We start from the raw sequence: 16,068 nt of genomic DNA, 5'->3' as shown, positions 1-16,068 counted from the left end.
TTGATTTGCGATTGTTGGGATAGTTGTTGTTGTTTTGGTGACTCTTATCACCGTTTTCCTCCTACTTTCTTTTGACTAACTTCACGTTGGCCTCTTCGGCCGCCTGTTCTTTAATTCTTCCCTCAATCTGGTTCACTAGTTTGTGAGCCATTCTACATGCCTTTTGTATGGAGGCATGCTCATGTGAACTTATATCTTCTTGGATTCTCTCCGGTAACCCTTTCACAAACGCGTCGATCTTCTCTTACTCATCTTCGAACACTCTCGGACACAATAGGCACAATTTTGTGAATCGTCTTTCGTACGAAGTAATATCGAATCCATGTGTTCGTAACCCTCTAAGTTCTGACTTGAGCTTATTGACCTCGGTTCTGGGACGGTACTTCTCGTTCATCAAGTGCTTGAATGCTGACCACGGTAGCGCGTAAGCAGCATCTTGTCCCACTTGCTCTAGATAGGTATTCCACCATGTTAACGCAATACCTATGAAGGTATGCGTAGCGTACTTCACTTTGTCTCCTTCAATACACTTACTTATGTCAAACACCGATTCGACTTTCTCGGTCCACCGTTTCAATCCAATTGGTCCTTTGGTTCCATCAAATTCCAAAGGTTTGCAGGCAGTGAATTCTTTGTAGGAGCATCCTACACGATTTCTTGCGCCGTTAGCTGCATTGCTAGATTCAGAGTTATTGTTGGTATGTAGCGCGGCCTGTACTGCGGCTATGTTTGAAGCAAGAAAGGCACGATATTCCTCTTCGCTCATATTCAAGGTGTGTCGAGTAGTCGGTGTCATTTCCTTCAAAATAGTTAAATGAAACAATTTAATCATACAGAATATTAAGAGTAGTCAATAGTATCTCGTAGCATAATATGAACTCATTTATAAAAGCTTTTTCTTCATATTAGCGTTTTATAATTTTAAATTCGGGTACTACCTACCCGTTAATTTCATACTTAGTAGCTAATATACAATTCAACTACTACAATTCTATATGAAAAAGTAATTATAATAATATATCACATACAAATATTCTTCAAACTTACAACTTCGCTATATTACATATAACATGAAATATAGTACACTATAATACAGGACAGTTTTGAAGATAAATCTAGTTAATACGCAAGTTGTTCAGCAAAGAAAATAAAGACACGTAATTCATAAGTCCAGAAACAAGTCATGCATTCTGGTATTACTAAGTCGACTTCCCATCCTTGGTCTTGTGGAAAATAACCGTTATGACCATTAGCTAGGCAGCATGTTGTAATGTCGTCAAAAGGACGAGGGTTTCGTAATGTCCAACAGCCTCGTAATAATCTAAAAACCTTGTTTCTCACCCCAACTACTGAATCCGTCACTTGTGGGAAGGTTTTATTTAAAAGTTGCAATCCGATGTTCTTTTTCTCACTTTGGTAAGAAGCAAACATCACTAACCCGTAAGCATAACATGCTTCTTTATGTTGCATGTTAGAAGCTCTTTCTAATTCACGAAATCCTATGTTGGGATATGTTGAGTCAAAATAGGTTCTTAACCCGTAGCGTAAAATTGCATTTGGGTTCCCCGTATTTAACGCTTTAAAGAAAACACGGCGTAACTTACGGTCTCCCCAATGTGATATACCCCACCTATCAAAGGAAAGCCTTTTATAAACTAAGGCATTTCTGGAAAGTCTTTCAAATGTTTGACAAGTTAATTTCGCCATAACTAAATGTGCTGATGAATTCTGACCGACTCTAGACAAGATTTTCTCAATCATATCCTCTGGTAGGTCTTCTAAAATATTCGGTTGTCTACCCTTAACGTCCATTTTGTTTTTATACTGTAAAATAGACAAGGATTAGATCCGTAATAACAAACAATACAAGCAATTTTTACATAGAACATAAAAGTATAAGCACACTACAATACATTTATTACACAACATGCTCATACCCCTCTAATCTAAATCACTGGTTTTTTCTTCTTCGGACTTGGTTCTTTTTCCTAATCTTCTAGGGATATATGATGTTCCTCTAATACGAGTCGTCATTTTCCACATTGGTTTAGAAAAACCTGGTGGTTTAGAGGTTCCCGGGTTATTGTCACGATATTAAAAATACGGGTGTTGACGGTACATATAAAGTTCATCGGGGTCGGAATCAGATTTCTCTATTTTGATGTCTTTTCCCTTATTATTTTCTTTTGCCTCATTAAATTGGGTCGGGGTAATTTCTATAACATCATCGAAATCCTCATCAGGATCCGATTCATCGAAAAATTGGTAATTTTCCCAATATTTTGCTTCCTTAGCGGAAACACCATTGACCATTATTAACTTTGGTCCATTGGTTGAGGATTTTCTTTTATTTGACTGGTTTTCTGTGGTTCCTACTATTCCCCCCTCCAGAACCCCTTCTTCTTCCGGTTCCTCCTCTTCTAGTTCCTCTTCTTCCGGTTCCACTTCTTCCGGTTTCGTTTCCTCTTCTTCCGGTTCTTCGAGAACTTGTGAATCTTGCCAATATATATTCGACTCTTCGTTATTATTAGGTGAGTCAATGGGATTTGTGCTAGAGGTAGACATCTATCACACAATATCAAACATGTTAAGAGATTAATATATCACATAATATTTACATGTTAATAATATATAGTTTCCAACAAAAATGTTAAGCAATCATTTATAAAGAAAACACGGTCGAAGTCCAGACTCACTAATGCATCCTAACAAACTCGATAATACACACTAATGCAAATTTTCTGGTTCTCTAAGACCAACGCTCGAATACCAACTGAAATGTCCCGTTCATATTGATTATAAACGTTCCATATTAATTGATTTCATCGCGAGGTTTTGACCTCTATATGAGACGTTTTTCAAAGACTGCATTCATTTTTAAAACAACCATAACCTTTATTTTATCGATAAAGGTTTAAAAGCATTACGTAGATTATCAAATAATGATAATCTAAAATATACCATTTACACACGACCATTACATAATGGTTTACAATAAAAATATATTACATCAAAAATAAGTTTCTTGAATGCAGTTTTTACACAATATCATACAAGCATGGACTCCAAATCTCGTCCTTATTTAAGTATGCGACAGCGGAAGCTCTTAATAATCACCTGAGAATAAACATGCTTAAAACGTCAACGAAAATGTTGGTGAGTTATAGGTTTAACCTATATATATCAAATCGTAACAATAGACCACTAGATTTCATATTTCAATACACATCCCATACATAGAGATAAAAATCATTCATATGGTAAACACCTGGTAACCGACATTAACAAGATGCATATATAAGAATATCCCCATCATTCTGGGACACCCTTCGGATATGATATAAGTTTCGAAGTACTAAAGCATCCGGTACTTTGGATGGGGTTTGTTAGGCCCAATAGATCTATCTTTAGGATTCGCGTCAATTAGGGTGTCTATTCCCTAATTCTTAGATTACCAGACTTAATAAAAAGGGGCATATTCGATTTTGATAATTCAATCATAGAATGTAGTTTCACGTACTTGTGTCTATTTTGTAAATCATTTATAAAACCTGCATGTATTCTCATCCCAAAAATATTAGATTTTAAAAGTGGGACTATAACTCACTTTCACATATTTTTACTTCGTCGGGAAGTAAGACTTGGCCACTAGTCGATTCACGAACCTATAACAAATATGTACATATATATCAAAGTATGTTCAAAATATATTTACAACATTTTTAATACGTTTTACTGTTTTAAGTTTATTAAGTCAGCTGTCCTTGTTAGTAACCTACAACTAGTTGTCCATAATTAGATGTACAGAAATAAATCGATATATATTATCTTGAATCAATCCACGACCCAGTGTATACACGTCTCAGGCTAGATCACAACTCAAACTATATATATTTTTGGAATCAACCTCAACCCTGTATAGCTAACTCCAACATTACTGCATATAGAGTGTCTATGGTTGTTCCAAATAATATATATAGATGGGTCTATATGATATGTCAAAACATTTGCATACGTGTCTATGGTATCCCAAGATTACATAATATATTAGAATACATGTATAATACAATATAAGTTAGCTAGGATATGATTAATATAGATTTGTTACCAATTTTCACGTAGTTACAACAAGCAAAAATAACCAATCTTGTTTTACCCATAACTTCTTCATTTTAAATCCGTTTTGAGTGAATCAAATTGCTATGGTTTCATATTGAACTTAAATTTATGAATCTATACAGAAAAAGTATAAGTTTATAGTCAGAATTATAGGTTACAAGTCATTTTTGTAAAGGTAGTCATTTCAGTCGAAAGAACGACGTCTAGATGACCATTTTGGAAAACATACTTCCACTTTGAGTTTAACCATGCTTTTTGGATATAGTTTCATGTTCATAAGAAAAATCATTTTCTCAAAAGAACAACTTTTAAATCAAAGTTTATCATAGTTTTTAATTATCCAAACCAAAACAGCCCCCGGTTTCACTACGACGGCGAATATTCGATTTTATGGTGTTCATCGTGTTTCCAGGTTTTAAATCATTAAGTTAGCATATCATATAGATATAGAACATGTGTTTAGTTGATTTTAAAAGTCAAGTTAGAAGGATTAACTTTTGTTTGCGAACAAGTTTAAAATTAACTAAACTATGTTCTAGTGATTACAAGTTTAAACCTTCGAATAAGATAGATTTATATGTATGAATTGAATGATATTATAAAGATCATTACTACCTCAAGTTTTCTGAATAAAACCACTAGAAATGAGAAAAATGGATCTAGCTTCAAAGGATCCTTGGATAGCTTGAAAGTTCTTGAAACAGAATCATGACACGAAAACAGTTCAAGTAAGATTTTCACTCGAAATAAGATTGTTATAGTTGTAGAAATTGAATCAAAGTTTGAATATGAATATTACCTTGAATTAGAAAGATAACCTACTGTAAATAACAAAGGTTCCATTATCTTAGATGATTACTTGGAATGGATTAGAAAGCTTGGAAGTAGACTTGCAAACTTGGAAGTATTCTTGATTTTTATGAAACTATACTTACGGAATTTATGAAGAACACTTAGAACTTGAAGATAGAACTTGAGAGAGATCACTTAGATGAAGAAAATTGAAGAATGAAAGTGTTTGTAGGTGTTTTTAGTCGTTGGTATATGGATTAGATATAAAGGATGTGTAATTTTGTTTTCATGTAAATAAGTCATGAATGATTACTCATATTTTTGTAATTTTATGAGATATTTCATGCTAGTTACCAAATGATGGTTCCCACATGTGTTAGGTGACTCACATGGGCTACTAAGAGCTGATCATTGGAGTGTATATATGTAGTGACCCGTCCTTATCCACCTGGACGAAGTCATCAACATCTGGTCCCATTGCGAGGTACTGTCCTAAGTATGCCATGAAGGACTCCAAGTAATGTCTTTAAAATGAGCAAATGCACAACGGAAGACTTAATTCGTACCTGAGAATAAACATGCTTTAAAGTGTCAACCAAAAGGTTGGTGAGTTCATAGGTTTATCATAACAATCATTTCAATATTTTAATAGACCACAAGATTTCATAATCATAAACATAATACACTCGCAAGTGTATGTAAAGCATTCTAAGTGGTTGAGCACTAGGTAACCATACTTAACATTTAATCAACGTCGCATATTCCCTTTATTATGAAATCTCACTACACCGTACCAAGTGTAGTCACCGAAATGAAGTACTGTGCAACCGTTGAATACTGGTCGTCCAGTCCGGTTGGGGTTGTCAGGCCCGATAGATCTATCAACAGGATTTGCGTTTACAATACCGCATGTAAATGGTAGTTACCAAGCTACAGGGAAGTATGCCAGTGGTACAACTCAACGTAGAATATATTTTTATGTACTTGTGTCTATTTCGTAAAAACATTCATAAAAGCAGCGTATGTATTCTCAGCCCAAAAATATATATTGCAAAAGCAATTAAAAAGGGAGCAAATGAAACTCACCATACTGTATTTTGTAGTAAAAATACATATAACAGCATTGAACAAATGTAGGGTTGGTCTCGGATTCACGAACCTATATCATTTATATATATATTAACACACATAAATGTAATTGAACAAATTTATATATTAATATTATTATATATTATTTCAATTGTTATATATTTATATATATATATATATATATATATATATATATATATATATATATATATATATATATATATATATATATATATATATATATATATATATATATATATATATACTTTTTATATATGTTTTATATAAGTATTTATTTGATACAATAATGTTAATAATAATAATAATAATAATAATAATAATAATAATAATAATAATAATAATAATAATAATAATAATAATAAAAATCATGTTAATGATAAAAATAATAATAATGGTAATAATACTAATAATGATAAGTAAAAATAATAGTTTAATAAAAATGATAATTAATAAAGATAAAAATGATAGTTTTTATTACAAATGATAATTTTGATAATTTTAATTATAATGATGCTTATGATAAAATTGATAATGATAATAATGATAATAATTTTAGCAATACCACTTAAAAATATTACTACCTAAAAATGTTAATCGTGATAATAATATTAATAACAATAATGATAATAATGATTATATTAATAAGGATAATAAGAGTTTTATACCATCATTGTCATGTATTCGTTAATCATCATTATCATATCATGGAATTTCATCATCAAAACATCATCGTGATTTAATCATCATCATCATCATCTATCGTATAATATGATCATAACTTATTCATCATGATATCTCTATATCATCGTCATCATATGTATCATTATTATCAATTTAACATCCTATCGTTCCACATAAAATCATGATCATTATCGATTCGATCGTCATTAATCTTTATCATCACCACCGATATTATCATATCCCAATCATCATCATTTTAATTGTATCATCATTTATATGGAACCCCTAGGTTTTAGTCTATAACAACTTGGCCCAACAGGTTTTGAGTTATCTCTCGGCCCAACTACACCCATAATACACGGCCCAAGTCTCTTTCAAGCCCAACTAGCAAGAGTCCAAGAACAACAAGATTTTAAATGGCCCGTTCAACAGCTCCAGTAAACTACTAAATGTATATCAGTTTCTTTTTTTTTAATTGTCAACAAGTGGGGTTATCTAGTGGGGGTGGTCGGCCACAATTACAAAAAAAAAAAATAGAAATCGTGCAATCATCTCAAGTTTTCTTTTCTCTTCTTCAATTAAATGGGTGCAACCACAGAAATATTTCTGGTCGTTTGCAGCGAAAAGGAGCAAAAATAAATAAAGTCGAAGGTCGTTTACAGCAGTTCGTCGTTGTTGGGTGTCGATAAACAAAACAGTAACAGAAAAGATATCAGTTTGCTAGGCGAGGGTGATTCACGAAGGAACGAAAGAGAAGAAAAAAAATATATGGAAGCTATAACAGTTGGGGTTCGATTTAAAACAGGAACTAGAAGGGCTGTAGAGGTGTAAGCTTGGAATGGTTTTAATGGTGGTGTTGGTTGTTAATTCGATACAGAAACAGAAAAGAGGTGTTCATGGTTGCTATGGTGAAAAAGGTGGTTGATATATAGCAGCACAAACAGCGGGTAGCAGTTTGGTAGTTAGTGGGGGTTGTAAGCTGGCGGTTTGTGGTGATTTTCGAACAAACAAAAGTGAAAACAAGCTGATAGTAGCGGGTGGGTGTTTATTCGTGGTGGTTTACGGATGATAGTTCTTGGTGATCACACATAAGAGAGGGAAAGAGAGAGAGAAGATGAGAGAGAGGAGAAAGAGAGTATTCAAGGTGTTGGCTCTTGGTGTCATGGCGGCGGATGGTGGCAGTGGACTACGGTGGCTCTTGGGTGGTGAAGAAGGTAGTTGGAGTGATGATTTCTCAGAGAAGAAGAGGGAAACCAAGTGGTGTGTTTATATCTCATATCTATATGCTACCTCTATATATATATATATATATATATATATATATATATATATATATATATATATATATATATATATATAATATTTTATATATATATATATATATATATATATATATATATATATATATATATATATAATATTTTTCTTATAGATTATATAGGATATAGTTTAAATCATGTATGTGTACTATGCCATAATAGAAAAAAAAATCACGAGAAAGTTAGGTGATGGAAAGTGTTGGTTTTATTCAATCAATGAGCAACTGTTTAAATTCATATATAATATATATGGATAAAGATAGGTAACCGAAAGATATAATACAATCAATAATGTAATTTGAAAGTAAAAAGTGGTAAACAACTGTATAGTTTTATGTAATAGAAACCTCATGTTTGTAAAGATGTAGTATATATATATATATATATATATATATATATATATATATATATATATATATAATAAGGTATTTAGAATCAATAATACTAGTCACATGTTAAAGTTATGTACAAAAAAAAAAAAAAAATAAACACCACAAATTTGTTTGATTACCTGACGACATGAAATCAAGGGAAAATATAAAGAAAAGTATGACAGCGATATTTACCAGATTAGATTACCTATGATATAAGTTTATATGAATATGCGTATGTATATTTATATATTTGTATGTGTAAAAGAAAGGAAAACAAAAGAGATCGAATATTTACAACTTGTAAGTGGGGTTCTTGTGTTTGAATGGAACGTGTATATATTTATATATAAAGAAAGTTGGTAGATGGTGGGATGAGTGTTTGTTACATGTTGGGTGATCAAATAAATATAAGGATATAAATATCCCATGTGTGTGTGTTTAACTATCTATATGCTATAAGTTCATTTTTAGCTTGATTAATAACCATCAAGATGACAAACGAGTGCTACGAGTGTTTATTAAATAAATTCTAAATCACATATATATATATATATATATATATATATATATATATATATATATATATATATATATATATATATATATATTGTTCGTGAATCGTCGGGATCGGTCGAAGGTCAATTGAATAAATGAAACAGTTCAAAATTTTTGAGATCCAACCTAACCGACTTTGCTTATCGTGTCAAAAATATAATATCGTATCAAGAGTTTGGTTTAAAATTAGTCGAAATTTTTCCGGGTCGTGACAATATACCAATAGTACATACATCTAAAAGCTGTGTATTGTACGAGTACGAATACGGGTGCATACGAGTAGAATTGTTGATGAAACTGAACGAGGATGTAATTGTAAGCATTTTTGTTAAGTAGAAGTATTTTGATATGTGTCTTGAAGTCTTTCAAAAGTGTAAGAATACATATCAAAACACAACATGTATATACATTCTAATGGAGTCGTTAAGTCTTCGTTAGTCGTTACATGTAAGTGTTGTTTTGAAACCTTTAAGTTAACGATCTAAATTAATGTTGTTAACCCAATATTTATTATATCAAATGAGATGTTAAATTATTATATTATCATGATATTATGATGTATGAATATCTCTTAGTATGATATATACATTAAAATATCGTTACAACGATAATCGTTACATATAAGTCTCGTTTCGTAATTCTTGGGTTAGTAGTCTTGTTTTTACATATGTAGTTCATTGTTAACACACTTAATGATATATTTAAATATTATTTTATCATGTTAAATATAGTGTATCAATATCTTAATATGATACATATGTATTTAGTAGACGTCATCATAACGATAATCTTTATATATATCATTTCGAGTTTCTTAACTTAGTAATCTCATTTCTTATGTATATCACACATTGTTAATATACTTAGTGAGATACTTACTCATCATAATCTCATATAAACCATATATATATGTCTATATATACCACAACATGTAGTTTTTACAATTTTGTAACGTTCGTGAATCGCCGATCAACATGGGTGATCAATTGTCTATATGAAACTTATTTCATTTAATCAAGTCTTAACAAGTTTGATTGCTTAACATGTTGGAAACATTTAGTCATGTAAATATCAATCTCAATTAATATATATAAACATGGAAAAGTTCGGGTCACTACAATTTCTGACTCGTTTCCTCCGGTGATAATCATGTCATCAACATATAATAACACCAAAACATGGAAACCTGATTCTTTCTTTACAAACAAACTAGAATCTGCATCAGAAATCTTAAAACCACAAAAGACAAGGTATTGTGCAACTTTACCATACCAAGCTCTCGGAGCTTGTTTCAAGCCATAAAGAGCTTTCTTTAACCGGCACACATATTCTGGAAATTGATTTGAAATGAACCCAATAGGTTGCTCCATGAACACCTCACGATCAAGCTCTCCATATACAAAAGCATTCTTCACATCAAGTTGCCACAATTTCCACCCTTTGTAAGCTGCTAGTGAGGTTATTGTTCTCACCGTTACCATTTTAGCCACGGGGCTAAAAGTTTCCTCATAATCAAGCCTATAACTTTGACAAAAGCCACGAGCCACCAACCGAGCCTTGAAACTATTAATGGTTCCATCCGAGTTCTTCTTCAAATGGTAGACCCATTTGCAAGTAACCGGTTTACATGCTTCCGGTTTCTTGACAAGCTCCCAAGTTTCATTCTTTTCCAATGCATCAATCTCCTCTTGCATTGCTTTTCTCCAATCCGTAGAATCTTTAGCTTCTTCATAACATGTTGGTTCTTCAGTTAAGCCACCTGAAAAGAAACAAGTTGTGACTGTGTTCACCTCATAGTCACTTAGATGTTTTGGTTGTCTCTTTTCTCTTTTTGACCTTCTAACTTGAGTTGGTACTTCTTCACTAGGTGTCTCTTCTTGAGTTTGAGAAACACCATCATTCTCACTTTCTTCTTGAGTGTCAAAGCTAGGAAACATAAATTTGTAATCTCTATTTTCTTCACCATTTTTGCTTGATTCAGAAAATTGAGAAGACACTTCATCAAATACCACATCTCTTGAAGTGGTAAACTTCTTTGTTTCTTGATCCATACACCTCCAACCTTTCCTGTGAGAATCATAACCAATAAAAATACACTTTTGAGCTTTTGGGTCAAGTATGGTTCGGTTAGCTTTTGGAACATGAACATAACAAATAGAACCAAACACCCTAAAATAGCTTACATTTGGCTTTTGACCATAAACTAGCTCAAAAGATGATTTTTGTGTACCTGGCCAAGATGGTAACCGATTAGACACATGATAAGTACACTGAAGTACTTCCGCCCATAGCTCCTAGGCAACCCTTTGTCATGTAACCAAGATAAGCATATTGAAACAAGGTAAGCAATTTTTTTTTCTGAAACTCCATTTTGTTGTGGAGTATCCGGACAAATCATTCGGCGAGAAATACCATTTGTTTTACAATAAGTAAAGAAATCATTTGACATGAATTCTCCACCATTATCACTCCTAAGAGCTTTTATGTAGTGACCCGTCCTAATCCACCTGGACGAAGTCTTCAACAGTTGGTCCCATTGCGAGGTACAGACCTCTATATGCCATGAACGACTCCATGTAATATCTTTAAAATGAGAAAATGCACAGTGAAAGATTTCTTTCATACCTGAGAATAGACATGCTTAAAAGTGTCAACCAAAAGGTTGGTGAGTTCATAGGTTTATCATAACAATCATTTCAATATATTAATAGACCACAAGATTTCCGTTTATAAATGTATGTACACTCTCAAGTGTATAAAAGTATTCTATAAGTTGTTGAGCGCTTCAGTAACCATACTTAACAATTAATGTGGCATATTCCCTTTATTATGAAATCTCCCTACACTGTACCAAGTGTAGTAAAAATGAAGTACTATGCAACCGTTTACGATACTAGAGCGACTAGCCCGGTTGGGGTGGTCAAACCCGATAGATCTATCAATAGGATTCGCGCTTACATGTTCTTTCAACATGCAAATATTAGTTACCAAGCTATTAGGGAAGATATGCAAGGTGGTACAACTCAACGTAGAATATATTTTAAATACTTATGTCTATTTCGTCAAACATAAAAGCAGCGCATGTATTCTCATCCTAAAAATATATATTGCAAAAGCAATCAAAAAGGGAGCAAATGAAACTCACAATACTGTATTTCGTAGTAATTACGCATATGACGGCACTGAATAAGTGCAAGGTTATCCTCGGATTCACGAACCTATATCATTCATATATAAATTAACACCTATAATTGAAATCGAACAAGTTTATATAAATTTATTAGTTATCTCATTTTTATATTAATAACCTATACGTTTTTAGATATTCATCTTGTATATTTTAAATAAATAGAAATATTAATTTTGTTACGTTATATGTATAAAATATATATATATATATATATATATATATATATATATATATATATATGTATGTATGTATGTATCAGTTGTTTGTTAAAATAATAATTATAATAATATTAAAATAATTTGTAGTAATAATAATAATAATAATTATATTGATAAATAATAATAATGATAATAATAATAATAATGTTAAAAATAATAATAAAAATAATGTTACTACTAATGGTAATACTAATGATACTTTTAGTAATAATAATAATTTTAATAAAAATTGATACGTTTAATAATAATGATAGTGAAAATAATAGTTTTGATAATACTACTTAATAATAATAATAATAATAATAATAATAATAATAATAATAATAATAATAATAATAATAATAATAATAATAATAATAATAATAATAATAATAATAATAATAATAATAATAATAATAATAGAATTCTACCTTAAAAAGCTCTAAAAAAGAAATATTTTGTCTTAGCCCGGGCTCGAACCCGAGACCTCTCGATCAAACACAAACCCCTTAACCAATCTTCTGTTACCCTCTATCTGATTAATTATCAGTCGTAATTATATATACAACCTGAATTATTCTGTTTCAATTTTTCTTCTTCATCTTCCTAGATCAAGACCCATGTTAACATTTTCATCATCATCATCATCTAAACATCATTACTATTATCATTATCGTAAACTACCTAACCGCCATCATCAAGCATCATCTACTATCAACATCATCCTCATCTAATTATCATGTTATCAAATTCATCTTCTCATCATAATCCATATCGTCGTCTATATCAATATCTATAAATCATCATCAATCGAGCCACACCGTTATTACGACTTCCATCATTCATCATCGTTCACTTATCAACCTAATCTTCAAATCATTGTGATATACATATCACAGACTCCTCATCACAGTATATATCTATCAACCTTTTACATCATCGTACATCATATAGCAATCCATTAAAAGTCCCAGAAAAAAATATAGCCCATTTATATTGTTAAATGGACTCACAAAAGCCCACAACCTGTTTCAGTTAAATTAATGATGGCTTTGTGGTGTGCTGCAGTTTGATCGAAAACAGATACACGACAAAATAGTCGTGCAATTGTGTATAATCATCTTAACTATCTCGCTATAAACATTATTGTCTTTACCACGGTTTCATCACTGTTAACCATTCATTATGAAATGTCCCGTTCTTATTGATTAAAAACGTTCCATATTAATTGATTTCGTTGCGAGGTTTTGACCTCTATATGAGACGTTTTTCAAAGACTGCATTCATTTTAAAACAAACCATAACCTTTATTTCATCAATAAAGGTTTAAAAAGCTTTACGTAGATTATCAAATAATGATAACCTAAAATATCCTGTTTACACACGACCATTATATAATGGTTTACAATACAAATATGTTACAACAAAATAAGTTTCTTGAATGCAGTTTTTACACAATATCATACAAGCATGGACTCCAAATCTCGTCCTTATTTAAGTATGCGACAGCGGAAGCTCTTAATAATCACCTGAGAATAAACATGCTTAAAACGTCAACAAAAATGTTGGTGAGTTATAGGTTTAACCTATATATATCAAATCATAATAATAGACCACACGATTTCATATTTCAATACACATCCCATACATAGGGATAAAAACCATTCATATGGTGAACACCTGGTAACTGACATTAACAAGATGCATATATAAGAATATCCCCATCATTCCGGGACACCCTTCGGATATGATATAAATTTCGAAGTACTAAAGCATCCGGTACTTTGGATGGGGTTTGTTAGGCCCAATAGATCTATCTTTAGGATTCGCGTCAATTAGGGTGTCTGTTCCCTAATTCTTAGATTACCAGACTTAATAAAAAGGGGCATATTCGATTTTGATAATTCAACCATAGAATGTAGTTTCACGTACTTGTGTCTATTTTGTAAATCATTTATAAAACCTGCATGTATTCTCATCCCAAAAATATTAGATTTTAAAAGTGGGACTATAACTCACTTTCACAGATTTTTACTTCATCGGGAAGTAAGACTTGGCCACTGGTTGATTCACGAACCTATAACAATATATACATATATATCAAAGTATGTTCAAAATATATTTACAACACTTTTAATATATTTTGATGTTTTAAGTTTATTAAGTCAGCTGTCCTCGTTAGTAACCTACAACTAGTTGTCCACAGTTAGATGTACAGAAATAAATCGATAAATATTATCTTGAATCAATCCACGACCCAGTGTATACGTATCTCAGTATTGATCACAACTCAAACTATATATATTTTGGAATCAACCTCAACCCTGTATAGCTAACTCCAACATTCACATATAGAGTGTCTATGGTTGTTCCGAAATATATATAGATGTGTCGACATGATAGGTCAAAACATTGTATACGTGTCTATGGTATCTCAAGATTACATAATATACAATACAAGTTGATTAAGTTATGGTTGGAATAGATTTGTTACCAATTTTCACGTAGCTAAAATGAGAAAAATTATCCAATCTTGTTTTAACCATAACTTCTTCATTTTAAATCCGTTTTGAGTGAATCAAATTGCTATGGTTTCATATTGAACTCTATTTTATGAATCTAAACAGAAAAAGTATAGGTTTATAGTCAGAAAAATAAGTTACAAGTCATTTTTGTAAAGGTAGTCATTTTAGTCGAAAGAACGACGTTTAGATGACCATTTTAGAAAACATACTTCCACTTTGAGTTTAACCATAATTTTTGGATATAGTTTCATGTTCATAATAAAAATCATTTTCTCAGAATAACAACTTTTAAATCAAAGTTTATCATAGTTTTTAATTAACTAACCCAAAACAGCCCGCGGTGTTACTACTACGGCGTAAATCCGGTTTTACGGTGTTTTTCGTGTTTCCAGGTTTTAAATCATTAAGTTAGCATATCATATAGATATAGAACATGTGTTTAGTTGATTTTAAAAGTCAAGTTAGAAGGATTAACTTTTGTTTGCGAACAAGTTTAGAATTAACTAAACTATGTTCTAGTGATTACAAGTTTAAAACTTCGAATAAGATAGCTTTATATGTATGAATCGAATGATGTTATGAACATCATTACTACCTTAAGTTCCTTGGATAAACCTACCGGAAAAGAGAAAAATGGATCTAGCTTCAACCGATCCTTGGATGGCTCGAAGTTCTTGAAGCAGAATCATGACACGAAAACAAGTTCAAGTAAGATCATCACTTGAAATAAGATTGTTATAGTTACAGAAATTGAACCAAAGTTTGAATATGATTATTACCTTGTATTAGAATAATAACCTACTGTAAGAAACAAAGATTTCTTGAGGTTGGATGATCACCTTACAAGATTGGAAGTGAGCTAGCAAACTTGAAAGTATTCTTGATTTTATGTAACTAGAACTTGTTGAATATATGAAGAACACTTAGAACTTGAAGATAGAACTTGAGAGAGATCAATTATATGAAGAAAATTGAAGAATGAAAGTGTTTGTAGGTGTTTTTGGTCGTTGGTGTATGGATTAGATATAAAGTATATATAATTTTATTTTCATGTAAATAAGTCATGAATGATTACTCATATTTTTGTAATTTTATGAGATATTTCATGCTAGTTGCCAAATGATGGTTCTCACATGTGTTAGGTGACTCACATGGGCTGCTAAGAGCTTATCATTGGAGTGTATATACCAATAGTACATACATCTA

The sequence above is a fragment of the Rutidosis leptorrhynchoides genome, chromosome 3 (genome assembly GCF_046630445.1).
Source record: "Rutidosis leptorrhynchoides isolate AG116_Rl617_1_P2 chromosome 3, CSIRO_AGI_Rlap_v1, whole genome shotgun sequence".
NCBI lineage: Eukaryota > Viridiplantae > Streptophyta > Magnoliopsida > Asterales > Asteraceae > Rutidosis > Rutidosis leptorrhynchoides.
The sequence above is the reverse complement of the archived record's forward strand: the minus strand, read 5'-3'. Positions refer to the sequence as shown.